Source organism: Schistocerca americana, chromosome 2, assembly GCF_021461395.2.
Source record: "Schistocerca americana isolate TAMUIC-IGC-003095 chromosome 2, iqSchAmer2.1, whole genome shotgun sequence".
In the NCBI taxonomy this organism is placed as follows: domain Eukaryota; kingdom Metazoa; phylum Arthropoda; class Insecta; order Orthoptera; family Acrididae; genus Schistocerca; species Schistocerca americana.
In genome coordinates this window covers 558,719,764-558,738,796 of record NC_060120.1, presented here as the reverse complement: position 1 = coordinate 558,738,796, position 19,033 = coordinate 558,719,764, and the positions used below count along the sequence as shown (strand labels likewise).

Below are 19,033 nucleotides of genomic sequence, written 5' to 3'. Positions count from 1 at the left end.
AACTTCTACAAAATTTTCTACTCTCTTTGTACTACCTCCTTTGGGTAGTTCTAAAGAACTGGAGATGCAACTATTGCTAAGATCTTTCACCAATGTCTGATAGGTCTATAAGGGTAAGCCAAGAGAAGCATTGACATGTGTATAATTAAAATTGCATTTCTTCCAGCAACTAACTGATGCAGTGCCATTCTTACAGGTATCCAAGGGTCCCCAGTTTGTAGTCTGCACCATATTCCTAATGTGTCAGTTCTTCTTCCTTCTCCTCCTAGTCCTCATGCTAGTTTGTCCCAGCGTGGTTATGGCAGCTACAGATAAGAAATTTCTCACCCATGATGCGATAATCATTTGTATTCTGCAACTGGACATTCTTCCTGTTCTTGCAACTGTCAATTACCCCAAAAGAACAACACCATGTACATTACCCATGTATAAATTACATAAACTTTGTTCTACCCACATTGTCAGCACCCTTGAGGGATATGTAGGGGACTACACCTGCAAGTTCCCCACAAGAGTGTTGATAACCACTAAAATGCCTTACCCAGTCTGGCCTGTGCACAGCACATACTGATGATCCATTTAAAAACAAAATAAAAAACTTTTCTTGTAAATAAATCCCTATATTTACTGAAAGAATTCCAAGCTGTATCTATTATGTATTTAAGTACACAGAAGCACCAAAGAAACTGGTATAGACAATCATATTCAAATACAGAGATATGTAAACAGCCACAATACAGTGCTGTGGTCAGCTACACCTATATAAGACCATAAGTGTCTGATGCAGTTGTTACATCAGTTATTGCTGCTACAATGACAGGCTATCAAGATTTAAGTGAGTTTGAACATGGTGTTATAATCAGTGCATGAGTAATGGGACACGGCATCTCTGAGGTAGCGATAAAGTGGGGATCTTCCCATACGACCATTTCGTGAGTGTACCGTGAATGTCAGGAATCTGGTAAAACATCAAATCTCCAACATTTCTGCAGCCGGGAAAACATCCTGCAATAACACGACCAATGACAATTGCAGAGAATCATTCAGTGGGACAGAAGTGCAACCGTTCTGCAAATTGCTGCATATTTCAATGCAGGGCCATCAAAAAGTGTCTGTGTATGAACCATTCAATGAAACATCATTCATATGAACTTTTGGAACAAAAGGCCCACTCGTGTACCCTGCATGACACAAAGCTTCATGCCTCGCCTGGGCCCATCAACATGGACATTGGACTGTTGATGACTGGAAACATGTTGCCTGGTCAGATGAGTCTCATATCAAATTGTATTGAGCAGATGGATGTGCATGGGTATGGTGACAACCTCATGAATCCATGGACCCTACATGTCAGCAGGGGACTGTTCAAGCTAGTGGAGGCTCTGTAATTGGGGGGGGGGGGGGGGGGGGGGGGGGGAGGGGTGCAGTTGGAGTGATGTGGGACCTCTGATATGTCTAGATATGACTCTGACATGTAACATGTACATAAGCATCCTGTCTGATCACCTGCATCCATTCATGTTCCTTGTCCATTCTGATGGACTTGGGCAATTCCAGAAGGACAATGCGACACTCCACTCATCCAGAATTGAAACAGAGTGGCTCCAAGAACACTCTTCTGTGTTTAAACACTTCCGCTGGGCACCAAACTCTCCACACATGAGCATTATTGAACATATCTTGGATGCCTCGCAATGTGCTGTTCAAAGAGATTTCCAACCCCTTATACATTTACGGATTTATGGACAGCCCTGCAGGATTCATGGTGTCAATTTCCTTCAGCACTACTCTAGACATTAGTTGAAGGCACGCTACATCATGTTGTGACACTTCTGTGCGACTGCGGGGGCCCTACATGATATTATGCACTTGTACCAGTTTCTTTGGCTCTTCAGTGTAATTAATTAAGTATGTTATTTACTAAATGTTTGTATACAAATATGATATTACTATACCTCTGTAACAGTATGCTGTTTGCAAAGACCATCATTTGATGACTACATGCAAAAAGGAATGTAAATAAAATAAAATAGCCAATGACTGCTAGTACAGATCTGGTATGTGAATCCAGTCTGGGTTTCACATGTCCCTCCATCTTGCAAGAAAATGTATCGCACATTATATGGACATTCCATACCCTAGTACATAAATTTATAAAACTTTCTCACAACAATTTTCCTTAGTCTCTTCTCAAGACTGTAACTGAATTGAGTCATTTCCAACCTCTCTAATCCAAAGCAACATACCTACTAACTTTATCTCACAAATCTCTCTGCACTGTCCACATAATAGTAAACTAAATACTTCCTTACCTATTGCTTTCATCTATTTATACACAAGGTCTAAATTAAGTCTCAGACTTGCAAACACTTCAGCAAGCCTACGTAAACTGAGATTAAAAAGAGTAATAATAAAAATAAAACTGAAGCCACTGCCACTCTTACACAGAACATATGACAGCTGGACTTTACTATTTGTTGGTAAAGAAAGAATGTTTTAAACAAATTCATATGTTAAATCAATTTATCCTTCTTCCAGTTAGTGATTAAAACACAAGTCACTGGCAATCAGGTACACAACCTATTAAGTATTGAAATCAATCACAAATAATAACATCTCATTTGTGTAAATGCCATCTGTTATCTGTCAAACACCCGTCTTCTTACTATCTACATCTACAGTAAGTAATGCATGACTCATAACATTTTTTGGCAAATACATATCAAATCTTGCAAACACCAACAACTTTTGTGCAGCTAAAATTTGTCAAAGCATATAACTTCTTGTGAGTGTAATATTTGACATCAATATACAGAAAGTTTCTTTGCATACACTGCTTAAGGCAATATTAGTCTCAAACTGGAAATGTGACATGAGCTGTTAATTCTTCTGTCTCTGTCATAAAATGAGACATGTTACTGATGCCTGTTACCAGACTGTTTTTAGATATCCACCATATTTCCACAGCTTCTGTCATGAACAATGGAGCTATCTACATACATATATTCCAACATCAACAGTAAGATATATCTTAAATACTAACAGAGGTATCGCTAAAAGCATTCACAATGTGCAAGTGTTTGGGGCCCTATACTAGCATGATCACAATATTCTGTTCATTAATTTGAACAAATAGGTAATCAATTTCAGCAAATAGTTATTTGATCCAATAAATTTATAGCACAACAGCAGATATTTGTGTGTTTCCTTAATAACAGATTTTTGTGCACAGACAAGCATGGTTTAGTAAACTGTTCAACATACGGTTCACTTCCATTTACCACAAAAAAGGTTCATCCCTGTCAGCCAAGAATCTGTTTTCAGTAACCTCTTTCGAATCACTGTTACGGTGGTCTTCATTGACCAATTGTCTTATCTGTACCCTAATTCATTCAACTGTTTCCATAATTCATGTCACTCATTACTGTTTTTCTTGGCCATCTGTTCTCTTTCCTTCTGCTTCTGCTCCCTTATTTTGCCCTTCTTTTGGTTTTAGTTTTCCTTACTCTAGTCATAATCATTACCATGAGAGATCATGAGAGTTTCTTTATTTCAACATCTTTGCCCATGCAATAAACTTACTTCCGTGCATATGAATTTGTAGGTCTTAACTTGCCAATTTACTGAGAACGTTCATCACCTTTTATTTGTTTCTTTGAGTAGTTCCCTGTGGTACAATGCATAATGCTTGGAAGCCATTTTATGCTGTCATGTTTCCATTTTTGCTTAATTAAGGTCTGAAACATTTATAAATATCACTGCATTAATGCTTGTTCCATAGATCATGTGTATGTTATTTCGTAATGATATGGAACGTGTCAGTTTAACTTCGCTTTTTTTACACGATATAATTTTGTGTGTGTGTGTGTGTGTGTGTGTGTGTGTGTGTGTGTGTTGCAGCATAATTCATCCCTTTCTGTGCCAAAGTCAGATTTAACCCAGAAGAGTGAAGATAAACCTTTCTTCTAGTGTTTTAGCTATGCACTTTGCTATTATTTTTGAATTGGGATGGATTATTAATAACAAGTTCATAAGTGAATATGCGTATTGCAAGGGCGCTGTGAATATCCCGGGTTCCTTAAATAAACGTCTGCAAGGTGATCTTGGGTGAGCTATAGTTATTATTTTGATTACATGCTTTTGTGCAATGAATACTTTTTTTCCTTAATGATGAATTACCCCAAAATAAGAAGCCATATGAAAGCAGTGAATGAAAATAGGCATAGTAGGCTAATTTAGTAATATGTTTACCACCAAAATTTGCAATAACCTTAATAGCAAAGTAGCTGAACCTTAACGTTTCAGCAGATCATCAATGTATTTCTTCCAACTCAATTTCTCATCACTGCACACATTCAGAAATTTTGAATATTCTGCCTTAGCAACAGACTCCAGTTCAAAGTCTATATTTATCAACGGTGTTCTGCCATTTACTGCACAGAACTGTATACACTGTGTTTTCTCAAATTTTAGTGAGAGTCAATTTGCAGAGAACCACTTAATAATTTTCTGAAAGACATTATTCACAATTTCCTCAGCAAATTTTTGTTTGCTGGGTGTGATTAATATACTTTTATCATCAGCAAAAAGAGCTAGCTTTGCATCTTCATGACTGGAGAGAATATATATTTTGAGCATTAAGGGACTCAAGTCTAAACTCTGTAGGACATCATTCTTGATACCTCCCCAGTTAGAGGACTCTGTTGATTTTTACAGATTATCTGTACTGTACTTCTGCATACTTCCAGTTAAATATGAATTAAACTATTTGTGAGCTGTCCCAGTCATACCATAATACTTATGCTTATCTAGAAGAATTTCACAGTTCACACAGATAAAACCCTTTGAGAGGTCACAAAAAATTCCAGTGCATGATATTTGGTTATTCAATGGTAACATTATTTTTCACTGTACTTTCACGAGGCTCCTGTGATATATTAATATTATTTTTCACTGTATTTTTATGTGAATCTTGTGATATTTTAACATATCTAGCACCGGACTGTCTGAGCTTCTCAGTAAGCTTAATTTCATTCAGTATTAAATCATTGGACACTGATCTTAGCCCAAAAAAAAAAGAGATACTCCCATTAGTTTCAGTGCCCCCCCCCCCTTAAATACTTTGCTATCACCCCAGCCAATTTGCCCATCCCATTCCTACCAAGATGCAGGCCATGCCTTGTGAGTACCACCTACCAAAAGAATCAACAGGAATCAATCCCATGCCTGACAAAGTAGTCACCCGAAGCAGCTGATTTAACTCCATATTGACCCTCCTGACACAGCTGTTCAATTGGGGCCGATCATACTGCATGAAAGTAGAAACCAAGCCAACATTTGTATGGTTCGTTGTAGGTACTATTTTTTTACAGGTCACATTTAATATTTTAGCTCTGATCCCTATCAACACTGTTTCCTACTCCACTCACTATCACAACATGATCCTGCTTTGTAAAAACCTTGCACAATGATCCTTCATCATCTATCATTTGGCTAAGACATGCACTGGGCTTTTAAAAGCTTGTGAGCTGGTACCTGTCACCAAATTTTTCCTGCAAGATCTGGCTCACACCTCTTCCATGGCTACTACCTAACAACAGAACTTTCCTCTTACTTTCTACTTTTTTTTGAAAAAGCTGGTTTCCTGGTGAAAGTCTGTCGAGTATTAACTACACTTACGTATACCTGAGCCTCTTCCATATTAATCCGTTAATCCATTTACCTCAGTTATGACATTATAAAACAAAGTAAGGTGATCCTAATTCTGTCCAAGCCACATCAAAAGAAATTATAAGAAATTTTCCTTCAAACAAATATATGATGATAAATGCCATTTCACAGGGACTAGACTAGAAGGTCATGAATCCCTACATCCTAGTTGAATTCTGATGTTCGTGGTGGTGGTGGTGGTGGTGGTGGTGGTGGTGGTGGTGGTGGTGGTGGTGATGATGATGATGATGATGACACTGAACAGAGAATTTACAGTGTCAAATTTATTTGCTATGACAGTTACTGTAACCCACCACGTCTAGACAACTGAGAAACATTCTTGCTAAATGGAGGCTAAAACATAAATAACACATTTTTAAGAAAGCTGGGACAATGTTGACTTGGAAAGGGGGGGCAGCTAGAAGGCCCTGGACCTCTTATGTGATGAGGGGCTCTCTTACCAAATCCATCCCCCCCCCCCCCCCCCCACACACACACACACACACTGATTCAGAAGTGAGAAGACTGTAGGGAAAATACTAACATCAGCTACATCTAAAACGGAGGAAGAAAACAGGCAAGGTTTTTGTGGCTGAAAATACTGAATGCATGAAAAGCTAAAAGAATTTGTTACACATATAGATGTGTATGGGGAAACTCACTGGAGACTCATCAATCCTCTTTTTGAGGTGAATCAACAACTGTAACTGTATGCTCTTTTTCCAAATAGTTGTTTCTTATTACATCTGCTATCATATTTGGTGTTCCTTTGTTTCTAAGAATGCTTTAATACTGCATAATGTCAACAGAAATCTTTGTTTGAAAATCTGTGTTTTCCCAGAGGTTTCAGGTATATTTATCAAAAACATATGGTGCTTACAAGGGAACCTCCCCATCGCACCCCCTCAGATTTAGTTATAAGTTGGCACTGTGGATAGGCCTTGAAACACTGAACACAGATCAATCGAGAAAAGAGGAAGAAGTTGTGTGGAACTATGAAAAAAATATGCAAAATATACAAACTGAGTAGTCCATGGACAAGATACGTAACATTGAGGACCGTATGAGCACAGGAGCGCCGTGGTCCCGTGGTTAGAGTAAGCAGCTGCGGACCGAGGGGTCTTTGGTTCAAGTCTTCCCTCGAGTGAAAATTTTTATTTTTTTATTTTCACAAAGTTATGATCTGTCCGTTCGTTCATTGACGTTTCTGTTCACTGTAATAAGTTTAGTGTCTGTGTTTTGCGACCGCACCGCAAAACCGTGCAATTAGTAGACGAAAGGACGTGCCTCTCCAATGGGAACCGAAAACATTTGATCGCAAGGTCATAGGTCAACCGATTCCTCCACAGGAAAACACGTCTGATATATTCTATACGACACTGGTGGCGGCGTGTGCATCACATGACAGGAATATTTTGTCGACCCACCTAGCTTGCACACTTGGCGACTGGGTAAAAAGATTCTTCTACTTTGCCTGATTTAGGTTTTCTTGTGTATGCGATAATCACTCCCAAAAAGTGATGAAAACATTAGAGTTTGCCAGATAATAATTGTCTGAAAATAAATAATTAAACTTTTCTCTCGAGGGAAGACTTGAACCAAGGACCTCTCGCTCCACAGCTGCTCACGCTAACCACGGGACCACGGCGCTCCTGAGCTGATACTGTCGTTGAAGTTGCCTATCTTGCGCATGGACTACTCAGTATGTATATTTTGCTTATTTTTTTCATAGTTCCACACAACTTCTTCCTGTTTTCTCGATTTATCTGTGTTCAGTTTTTCAAGGCCGATCCACTGTGCCAACTTATAACCAAATCTGAGGGGGGTGCGATGGGGAGGTTCCCTTGTTAGTACCTCCCAGTGGCAGGTCTACAACATTATTTAATCAACTTGGGTTCAAAAGTGGATAATGATTCAGCATTAATTATATTTCAGTTAGCCTCATTCCCACTAAAACAGTCCCCTCTTCTGCTGGATAAAGGGATTTCCGATTCCAGAACCTATCTTTTCAATTCCTCTTTGTGTCTGTGTATATATCTGCTGTTTGGTAAATACTTTTTTCTGTATACATTTATAGTGGAAGTTATTCAGTGAAATAATTGTCTTGTTCCCTCTTTCAAGTGACACTCACAGTCATCAATGTATGGTGTTCAGAAAACATACATCAGAAATCCTTTACTAATCAGTCACTTCATCTAATCGCAAACAGCACTCTACTCAACAATGTCTGAAAGTGACTGACATTATTTCAAGCAACTATAGCTTTTTTTTAAAAAAATACTCTGTACAGTTCTCAGTATTTTAACCTTCTTTATTGCAGGTTTACTCTAATTCTTCATATTTCTTTTTTGCTTATTTCTGATCTATACCATAACAATCTAATGACACACAAAATTAAGAGTCAGTATCCAGTTTTCAATGCTTCAAGCCATAATGTGGTTTAAATTCTTTTTTCTACATCTACCAAGACATTTTACTGCGCAGAGTATCCACGTAATGAAATTTATCTGTTAAAGGTTCACAAACTTGCAAGAAGTTTTCAATGTGAGACCTACTTTAAAGCAGTTAATGTGGCTTACTGGTATATCCTTTTGGAAGATCAGGTTCAGCAAAAGGACGCAGAAAATATGGTGAAGAAAAATAAATAATATAGGGAACAAAATCAAACAATGGAAAGTCCAGGTTGGAATATCAAGAGCTACACACAAGCACAATGAAGAGACTGTTACACACTAAGCTTATGGCCAAACCCTTCACACAATTAAGCACACCTCACACAATTATGACCGCTATCTCTGCCTGCTCCGACCAGAGATAGCTGTCGTGTGTGCGATTTGTGCTCACTTGTGCGAATGTGTGTGTGTGGGCTTTTATCTTTTCTGAAGAAGACTTTGGGCAAAACCTTAGTTTGTAGCAGTCTCGTGGTCGTGCAGTAGCGTTCTTGCTTTCCGCGCCCGGGTTCCCAGGTTCAATTCCCGGCGGGGTCAAGGATTTTCTCTGCCTCGTGATGACTGGGTGTTGTGTGCTGTCCTTAGGTTAGTTAGGTTTAAGTAGTTCTGAGTTCTAGGGGACTGATGATCATGGATGTTAAGTCCCATAGTGCTCAGAGCCATTTGAACCATTTTTTTGTAGCAGTCTTTTTGTTCTGCCTATCTGCAACTCAATAAGTCATCTACACAATGAGGCAACCTACCCTTTTTATAATATTCTGAACATGCAGACTGCAGAAGTAGTCATAGATGCGAATCATGAAAGAGCTCTCAAATAAGACATATGATCCACCTATAAAACATTCACAACATGTGACTGCTATGTAAAATATTCCTGAGCTTGTAACAGGATGGACTGAAAATGAACATACAAATAACTTAGTGCAATGCAATTATGATGACATTGAAATCAACTTCTTGACTCTGCCTACTTAATGCTCAACGTATAGTCCTTAAGTTGTAGCCATAAATGATGGTGGTCAAGTTTAGACTCATTCTGCACATCTGATGTCATGGATTCTCTGAACACCCTGCTGTAAACATTGTAACCAACCTGAGCATTATACGTGATTGTAGCAAGTTATTTTGTAAATTTTTATTCCACTGTTGCAAGTTGTCAAGACTGATGATGGTAGTACTGAGCTAGAGATGTAATTTGCAAGATAATGCTTTCTTCAAGTGCAAAGCCCCTCTACGCGCATACTGCAACTGCCGCTTGGAAATGCAACACTGCAATCCCTGTCTGTGCAATGGACTACAGTATGATCTAACAAGTTGAAACGAAATACTCTTTTCAAGCTGTTGCTGCAGCCACACACACTACTGACTGATCATCAGCAAGAGCAACAATGAAAATTACACCACATATAGCTCTTCAAGAGATCATTTCTACAATTAAGTCCAAAGGTAATGTTCAACGTATTTATGAGATTTACCTTTTTGATTACCTGCAGAATACTTGGTGGCCATTAATGTTCACATGTGTTCATGTACTGCGCCTCAGTTCAAGAATTTGGGAGTATGCATCAGCTATTGTTCACATGTGGGTATGTAATTACCCTAAGCATTCTAAGGAAGCTTGTGTTGTTTTCACACTTGTCAATGGAATACTATTCTGATCTGGCATATCTACACACATTGTGAAAAAGAAAAACAGATGAATGTTTTACATTTAAAATTAAGTGGTTGAAAGTTCACGTTCAACTGTGGGTCCACATACAACAGTGGATGGTTAACTATAATGTTGGAGTGTGGCAACAGCACAAAACCTGCAATAGGGCCATACATGGCTAAATACTGCTGTGTCAATCAACTTTTTTTTTTTACTTTTTTCATATAAATAAATATATTTAGCATAGAGCAAGCAAATGACCAAATTGGGCAATTGTGGCCTTATCTGCACCTGTCAGAGCAGTAAAAACAAATGGGTGTGTTGGAAGAGCTTCTGGGAATCATGTGCCAGATATACCAATGGTACCTCAAGTACTATCCTTTTCTGTGCATCCCATCCACTCTACAGGAAGCACGAGATCTAATGCTACTTTTCCAGTTGTCAGTGAGTAGTGCGTCAGTGACAGGACTAGGCACCTTGTACAGGGGAGACAGGGACGTGAGAGAAATCTTGAGTGTTCTACTAATACCACTAACCACCAAGTTCAAGGTGCTGCCTCCCATTGAAATTAAACCTGTGCCAGTGAGACTCACTTCACCTGTTGGTAAACCTCACAAAACTTATGTCCAACGAAACAGAAACTGCATGTGAGATTGTCTGCACAAGGCTCAGTATCAATGGTGGGCATAAAATTATATTAGGATCCTTCTATCGACCACCAGACTCATCTCCAGATGAATCTAAAAACGTCAGTGAAAACCAAAGTTCACTAAATGTAAGTCCTCTAACCATATTGTCATCAATGGAGGAGACTTATCATCCATCAATCAACTGGGAAAATTATAGTTTTGTAAGTGGTTGGCATGACAAGACATCCTGTGAAACATTATTAAATGTGTTCTCAAAGAACTACCGACAACAGATTGTCGGCAACCTACTCATGATAGGAATACATTGGTGAACTGATTTTCTTTGGGGACACCCACGTAGAAACCAATATCAGTGACCATGAGGCAGTTGTTGTAACAATAATGATTACCAAAGTACAAAAGGCAACTAAAACAAATAGAAGGATTTATATTTTCAGCAAAATATTAAGGAGGCACTAGTGTAGTATCTCAATAAGAAACTCTAAACTATTAGCTCTGGCAAAGAGTGTGTAGAAGAACTGCAGTTCAGATTGAAAGGATAGTTGACTATGCTCTTGATCAATCAGTTCATGATGGAGAGACCCGCCATGACACACAGTTACCATAAAGAAACTTCTAAAGAAATAATGACAACTGCATAAAGGTGTAAACCACAGCATAGGACTATAGAAAAGGAAGATACTAAATGAAATGTGTTTGGCTGCCCAGAGGGCAATGTGTGATGCGTTTAATGACTACCATAGCAGACTATTATTGAACAACCTCTCACGAAACCCAAAGTCTGTCAACATTACTAAAACTACTGTCCAGATTCTCATGGGTGAGATAGGGACAGAAATCAAGGGTAGCAATTCAGTTTTCAAATGGTCATTTACAAATGAAAATCCAGGGGTACTACCCCAGTTTAATTCTCATGCCACACCAAAGATTTGTGATATAGATATTAGTGTCAAAAGTGTTGAGAAACAGCTGAATTCGCTACAATCTAACGAAGCTCCATGGCCTGACGGAATCCCTACCAGATCCTATGCTGAATTTGCACCCAAGTTAACTCATCTTTTAATTATAATTTATTGTAGATCTCTCTAACAAACAAATTTGTACAATAATTGGAAGAAATGCGTCACACCTGTCATCAACAAGGGTGCCAGAAGTGACCCACAAAACTGCCATCCAATATCCCAGACATCCATTTCTTGTAGAATCTTAGAACATATTCTAAGCCAAACATAATGAGGTATCTCGAACAGAATGACCTCTTCCATGGCAACCAGCATGGATTCCAAAAACATCAATAATTTGAAACGCAACTTGCACTCTTCTCACACAACATGCTGAAAACCATGGATCCAGGCAGTCAGATGCAGTATTTCTTGAGTTTCAAGGAGCATACCACACCAACATTTATTAACAAAAGCATGCTCATATGGGAAGTGTGTTGGGGTCCTAGTTGTTGATGATGTATATTAATGACCTTGCAGACAATATTACTAGTGCAGACTTTTTGCAGATGATGCAGTTATCCATGTTGAAGTAATATCTGAGAAAACCTGCACAAATAACCAGTCAGCTCTTGATAAGATTGCAACGTGGTGTTAAGATTGGCAACATGCTTTAAATGTTCAAAATGTATAACTGTGTACTTCAAAAAGAAAATTATCCTACACCTATAGTACCAATGTGTCACTAATGGAATGAGTCTACTCTTACAATTGCTTGGGCATAACACTTTGTAGGGATATCATGTGGAATGATCAAATAGGCTTAGTCTCTGGTAAAACAGTTGGCAGACTGTGGTTCGTTGGTAGAAAACAAGGGAAATGTAGTCAATCTACAACAGAGATTGCTTACAAATCACTCGCAAAACCCAACCTACTGTACTGTTTAAGTATATGGCACCCTTACGAAGTAGGAGTGACAGGAGTTATTGAATGTATACAGAGAATGACAGCACAAATGGTCAGAAGTTTGTCTGACCTATGGCAGTGTGTCATGGAGATGCTGAAGAAACTAAACTAGCAAACACTTTAAAACAGATGCAAACTATCCAGAAAAAGCCTACAAAATTTCAAGGCTCAGCTTTAAAAGATGACATTATCCACTGGTTTCCTATACTATCAATTCCTTAAAACCTCAGTTTATCTAGAATATCATGATTCACATAGTCAAATGTCTAAGACTGGTCACAGAAAATACCAGCTGGTATTATTTTGTTATTTAATGCTAGTAAAATTTGGTGAGTATGTGAAAAATGGCAGTCACAGTTAAGCAACTCTTCTGAAATCCAAACTGTGATTTCCTGAGGATATTGTTGTTGCTCAGGTGGGTTATTACTCAGGAATAAATGACCTTCTCAAAAATTTTTGAAAACATCGGCACTGGAATGGGCCAGTAGTTGTGGGCCTCTCTCATCGCCTTCTTAATGAAGATATTTTTACAAAGGCATACATCCATACCTCTGGGAAGATTCCCTGAAATAGTGATGCACTACATATTTCAGAAAACTCTGCGATTATTGTATGGGAACAAATATGTAGTACTCTTGTTAGCAAACTCATGTGAGCTTTTATTTTTGAGAGAATATATCATTTTCTTAATTTCGAAAGGCGAATTTTAACAAACACAGTATTCTTAGTAAAAATCAGTTGAGACTTCAAAAGGATATTTTAATTTAACAGGCCATTCTCTCATTTGTGAACCTCCTAGAACCCATAAACAATAAAATGTCACCAGCTGGAATCTTGTAATCTACATCGTCCTGTCACATGTATGTGACCACCACTTATGTTCGACGTTAACATGCAATAACCACTCACAGACAGCAGGTGGCAGCACTAGCAGTGGAGGGTATATAAAGTGTGTTGGGGATGCAGAAAATAGTGCAAGAGTTGTCATAATGCAGAGACAGATGGATTTATCTGACGTACAAAAGGGCATGACTGTGGGCTTTTGGGCCAGTAGTGGAAGCATTTCTGAAACAGCTAAGTTTGTAAAGTATTTGCATGACACCATGTTAACAGTATATTGTGCACAGCAAAATGGCGCTATCCACATCCAGCACCAAGGCAACTATGGTGTACCATGGGACAAAGATGAAGAGGGTGAATGACGGCTGCGGAGATGTGTACAGGTGAGCAGATGTGCAACTGTTGGGCAACTTATCACCCAGATGAACCAAGGGGCTACCAACAGTGTCTCCTTAATGATCGTTCAGTGAACGTTGCTGCATATGGGCCACTGCAGCAGGTGCCTGGTTCAAGCACCCATGCTGACTACTGTTCATTGGTGACAAAGGTTGGAATTTGCATGCTAGTACCACAACTGGATGTCCACTGAGTAGTGACAGGTAGCTTTTTCAAATGAGCCATGTTTTATGCTCTATTGGGCAGATGATCGTTGGTACGTATGGCATGAAACGTCTGAAAGCAAACACACTGCAACAATCGTCTGAGCATTATGGTCTGCGAAAGTTACTGTGGCATTAGGATCTTCACGCTGCAAATCCTCAGCCACGAAACCTAGTGCAGCACGTGACAGCACTGAAACTGGCATGGCTCCACACTCCTGTTGGTATCTTCCTGAACATCACTTTCTTTCTTTCCACATGTTGTGCTGTGGTCTGCACTGCAAAAAGGTGATTATTCAGGCTTTTGGCAGGTGTCACATTAATATGACTGGAGTGTGTATCTAAAACATTCAACGGTATAGAGAAGGCATGGCCAACCTTTGGTGACCACCAGGCCAGATTCACATACATACTTCAGCCTCATCACGTTACACAACAGCAGCACTCCTAGTGCTTAAACTGAAAGCTATAGCTTCCATGATGTTAATATTTATGGAGTAACACACTGGTATAAATGTTAAAATAGCTGTATTTAAGAAATTTCGCTGCAAAATTCTGAAGCACCATTAGCAAAGATACAATGTTCATGCAACATACATAAATGTACACAACTGAAGACGGGATGCCAGGCATCCTGAAATGTCAACTTGGAAAAATAAATGCCTATAAAAACAACTGTTTGCAGCTAATTTATTATACTCTCTCTCTCTCTCTCTCTCTCTCTCTCTCCCCCCTCCACACATTCCTTTAGATAACAAAATTCTTTCTAGTTAGGAAGACTGGACACTATGGCTTGCTATTGCTTAAATGGTAAAGCAAGGATGTGGCTCGAGCCACATATAGATGACAGAAAGTATACAGCAGCTTTGAGTAATTCCATAATGGCTAACTGCCTGCTCTGAGTGGGGCACACTGAAATGTGGGACACCATAGGGCTCAGTGCTTGATCCCATACTATTGTTAATCTTTAACAATGTCCTGCCACGATATATGAGCTGAAAAACACACTTCACCCTATTTGCTGACAACACAACCAATATTATCAACTAAGCACCCAATTGCAATCTTGAGAGCACCGCTACCACTATATTCAAAGAAGTTCTATAACAGTTCATTTCTAATGGTCCATCCCTCAATGTTAACAAGACTCAGTTCATTTGGTTTCTCACAGCACAAACAGTTTTTGCATGACACCACGTTAACAGTATGTTGTGCACAGCAAAATGGCGCTATCCACATCCAGCACCAAGGCAACTATGGTGTACCATGGGCCACAGATGAAAAGGGTGAATGACGGCTGTGGAGATGTGTACAGGTGAGCAGATGTGCAACTGTTGAGCAACTTATCACCCAGATGAACCAAGGGGCTACCAACAGTGTCTCCTTAATGATCGTTCAGTGAACGTTGCTGCATATGGGCCACTGCAGCAGGTGCCTGGTTCAAGCACCCATGCTGACTACTGTTCATTGGTGACAAAGGTTGGAATTTGCATGCTAGTACCACAACTGGATGTCCACTGAGTAGTGACAGGTAGCTTTTTCAAATGAGCCATGTTTTATGCTCTATTGGGCAGATGATCGTTGGTACGTATGGCATGAAACGTCTGAAAGCAAACACACTGCAACAATCGTCTGAGCATGTTGAAGTAAAATGTGGTGAAAAATACTAAGGGCTGAGTCTCCCACCTTTCTGGCATTACATATTAACAACAAACTAAACTGGTCAGTTCACATCCCTGACCTACGAAAAATTCTGAATTCAGCAGCATTTGCCATTTGCTCGATTGCATCATATGACAACATATTCTGGAAACAAACAGTTACAAGTAAATAAAATCATTATGGCACACAAGAGGGTCATTAGAATTATGAGTAGAGTCCATTATGGACACTTTTGGAGAAATTTATTCAAACAGTTGGGGATTATCACCATGCCTAGGTCAGTACATTTTTTCCACTTATGTGCTTTGTCAACAAGAACAGTAAAATATACAAAATAAATACATCAAAATCATGATACAAGAAGTAAAGATGTTCACAAAGATATATAAAAAAATCTCAGTTTGGCACAAAAAGCAGTATACTATTCAGGCCCTAACATATAAAAATACAATCATGTTAAACCAGACTTAAAATTTTATATTTTGGATAGCTTTTTCCATTTTTACATTAATTTTTTGACAGTGTGTAATATTTTGAGAATTTGTTTAATTTTAAGCATTACCATATGAACTTAGTATGTAGCACTGGAATTGCACTTGTGGACAGAACCATTTCTACAGTGTGTCTCCAAGTCTTTGAAACAAAATCTTGGGGTGATGGATCAAGTCATGGGGAATAAATTTTGTTTGGTAACCCTTCCAGCAGTACTAGACATCTTTTATAATTGATTATACCCCCAAGAGGTGGCAGAGTACAAATCTTATGGCATTGGGGGCACTCTACAAAAAATCAAATCCTCCCTAAATAACAGTTGACAGATTGTATCAGTGCAAGAAGCAGATTCACGTGAAATGAAATTGAAACAAGGTGAGCCACAGAGATCCATAATAATGTCTCTATTGTTCTTAATGTTTGTTAATGACACAGTCTCCAATGGGCATATCTTGCAGTTCACAGAGGATACAATTTGTTCTCAAATGGGGAGAATGTAGTTCACGCTGCTCAAGAAGCAGAAGTTCTATTCGGAACAAGATGAAAATTAATGAAGAGAAAACACAGAGGTTCATATGCAACTTCAGTTTTTCATTTATACCAAGTGAACCTGGAGACAGCACACAAAACATATATGTTCCAAGTTAATGGGTTCTATGCCTCTTGAGGAAATTCAAATGGGTAAGATCCGAACAGTACCTATTACCAGTATACTATGCAATGTTCCACAGCCACATCAGCTATGTATATTATTGTGGCGCCATTCTGCATGCTGCAAGAATGTGCTTCTATTGCAAATGAAAATAATGAGGATCATTACCTCAAACAAAAAAACTGATCACCGTAAACCTTTTTTTTTTTCTTTTTTTTTCCAAATTAGGAGTTCTGTCTGTTTAAAGACAATATAGCCTATTTACAGTTGCCTTGTTCTGACATTGACAAGTATAAGCCCCACAGAAAGAAAAATGAAGTTCATCATCAACACAGCACTCACTATGTCTACCTGAACTGCAACTCAGTGGCAATAAAAACAGCAGCAGTTCTGCTACTTTACCACACTGTGTTCTAATATTACTGCAATACAGTGCTTAACCTCATGTTCTATACTAGTTTACACTGCAATACAGTATTTGTTTTATTGTAGTAATATTATTGTAAACTTAACGGTCCGTCCAGCAATGGCTCATGAATGACACAGAATTGGTAATAGATATGCATGTGTGCAGTAGGAGTAATTAGATAGTAACACTGTGTGTGGGGCAGTGGGGTTACAAGAACTGCATCCCCTAAAAATATTCAGTGCCGAGGTGCCATAACCAAATACAGAGCATTGGTTGTATCTTTGTTACATGCACAAATTAAATGTTTAAAGAGCTTCAGCAAGCAATAACTTGACTGTTTACAAACCATCATCACTTTGAACAAACAATCTAAGCTGGACATGTTTTGCTAAAATTACAGCCACATCAGCAAAACCTGTCTGGGTAGAAAAACGTAAGTTCGCGCAAAACAATACCTATCCAAAAAACTAATTCATTTGTAACAAAATAAAGACAAGCAACAGATTCAACTTCAAGTTCAGTTATTTCTTTCATGGATTAGTTTGCAGGATTAGAAAACAAACAGTCATGAATTGAATTGTAACATGGTAAGGCATTTTTCCTCTTTCTTTTTACGTTTCTATAGAAAACAGTAAAAGCTCCGTATGGGACCATACTGTCATCTTCCAGCCAAGACCTCGGGTTGAACTACAAATCAGGCAGTGACCACAACGAAGATTAATGGACACGGGGTGGGGGGAGAAGGGTCCATTACCACACTTTAACCATGAAACAAAATAACAACCAAGATTTCAGAGCAGTAGTAAATAAATATGAAAGAAAAAGGTGATCGCAGAAATAGTTCATAAATTGAGTGTCGCCACTTTGCAGTCTGCTTACTACACGAAGGAACGTCAAAACGTAAAAAGCTACTTCGTTTGCAAATTATATCACGAAATGAATACATAGGTAGCGCTCATAAACACAGTATGTGGAATATTGAAGCTACAGAGTAAGTTTAGACGCAATCCCTTCACGGTGAAGGCGACTGCACTCTTCCAACAACTCCGATCCATGTTCTTTGTGCCCCACACATTATTTTCTGCCTCGTCAGTGTGAAAATTTACTGCAACACCGCTTTATCACGTCAATGTAATACACCACAAAACATCTTCAGAAAACATTATCACTTGGGGATTTACAACACAAACTAAACGCCATCCTTAATGCGTTAAGAACTGTGGCTCTACCTTGTATCTCCAGCAGCAGCTGACAACAGACTAGTAAACGTTTGCAATCAGCCCTAATCTCCTGGTGTACTATGTCGCGATAAATGTATCACACGAAGACAGGTTTTATACCGGGATCACATACGTCGCTCTTATCTTCATTCGCTATCACTTGCTGACTCCTGTGTTAACAGCTACTTAAAAACCTTTGTCAAGGTTAAGGGGCAATTCTGGTGCAAAAAATCGATATTTTTAAATATTATTTTCTTAATTTACAGATTTATGGGTGAATTTATTGTGACAGCCGCATTAGAATATTAAACTGTTTAACTCTGCACTGCAAGCAACTCCCACCTTTTCCGACATTTGGGAAACTGCTTGCTTCAGCGGCTCTTTCGTGAGTAAAAAGCATTGGCCATATATCTAAGGTCCGTGTAATTACCTTACGGGAACTCTATTTTATCTATGGTGGTCTATGCGTTTACGCCTTATAACGCATAGACCATAGATATTAGTTTATGGTTTATGGTGTAAAGGTGGCGAAGAAAGGAGGCTATTTTCTTTCGATATCTCTGGCAGACATATACATCTTTGGCTGAGACATTTCATGTAATTATTTACGTTTTGTACTGCTTGATAATGAAATGCCACCAGGAGGAAAAGGGAGGCTGATTCTCTTTAGTTATATTGTGGGAGAGCTATCAGAAAAACGCAAACAATTTAGAGACAATGAGGCGTGCTGTGTGGCAATTTTTTTTACCAAAATTATTCACTGACCAAACACCAATACATTATTGTGGGATT

At 38.8% G+C, this 19,033-nt stretch overlaps 1 protein-coding gene across 4 annotated transcripts in view; it reads right to left on the bottom strand.

Annotated features, from left to right (window-relative positions):
* LOC124594984 (stimulator of interferon genes protein) overlaps positions 1-18,700 on the bottom strand; it is a 328,498-nt gene extending 309,798 nt beyond the window's left edge. Inside the window, exon 1 of one of the 4 annotated variants that reach the window (XM_047133516.1) lies at positions 18,672-18,700. The gene's annotated coding sequence lies outside the window, so the exon portion shown is untranslated. Of the gene's footprint in view, positions 1-18,250; positions 18,554-18,583 lie in introns of those variants that run through there. The other 3 variants (XM_047133515.1, XM_047133518.1, XM_047133514.1) reach the window with 3 other exon arrangements.
* Positions 18,701-19,033: the final 333 nt, after the last annotated feature.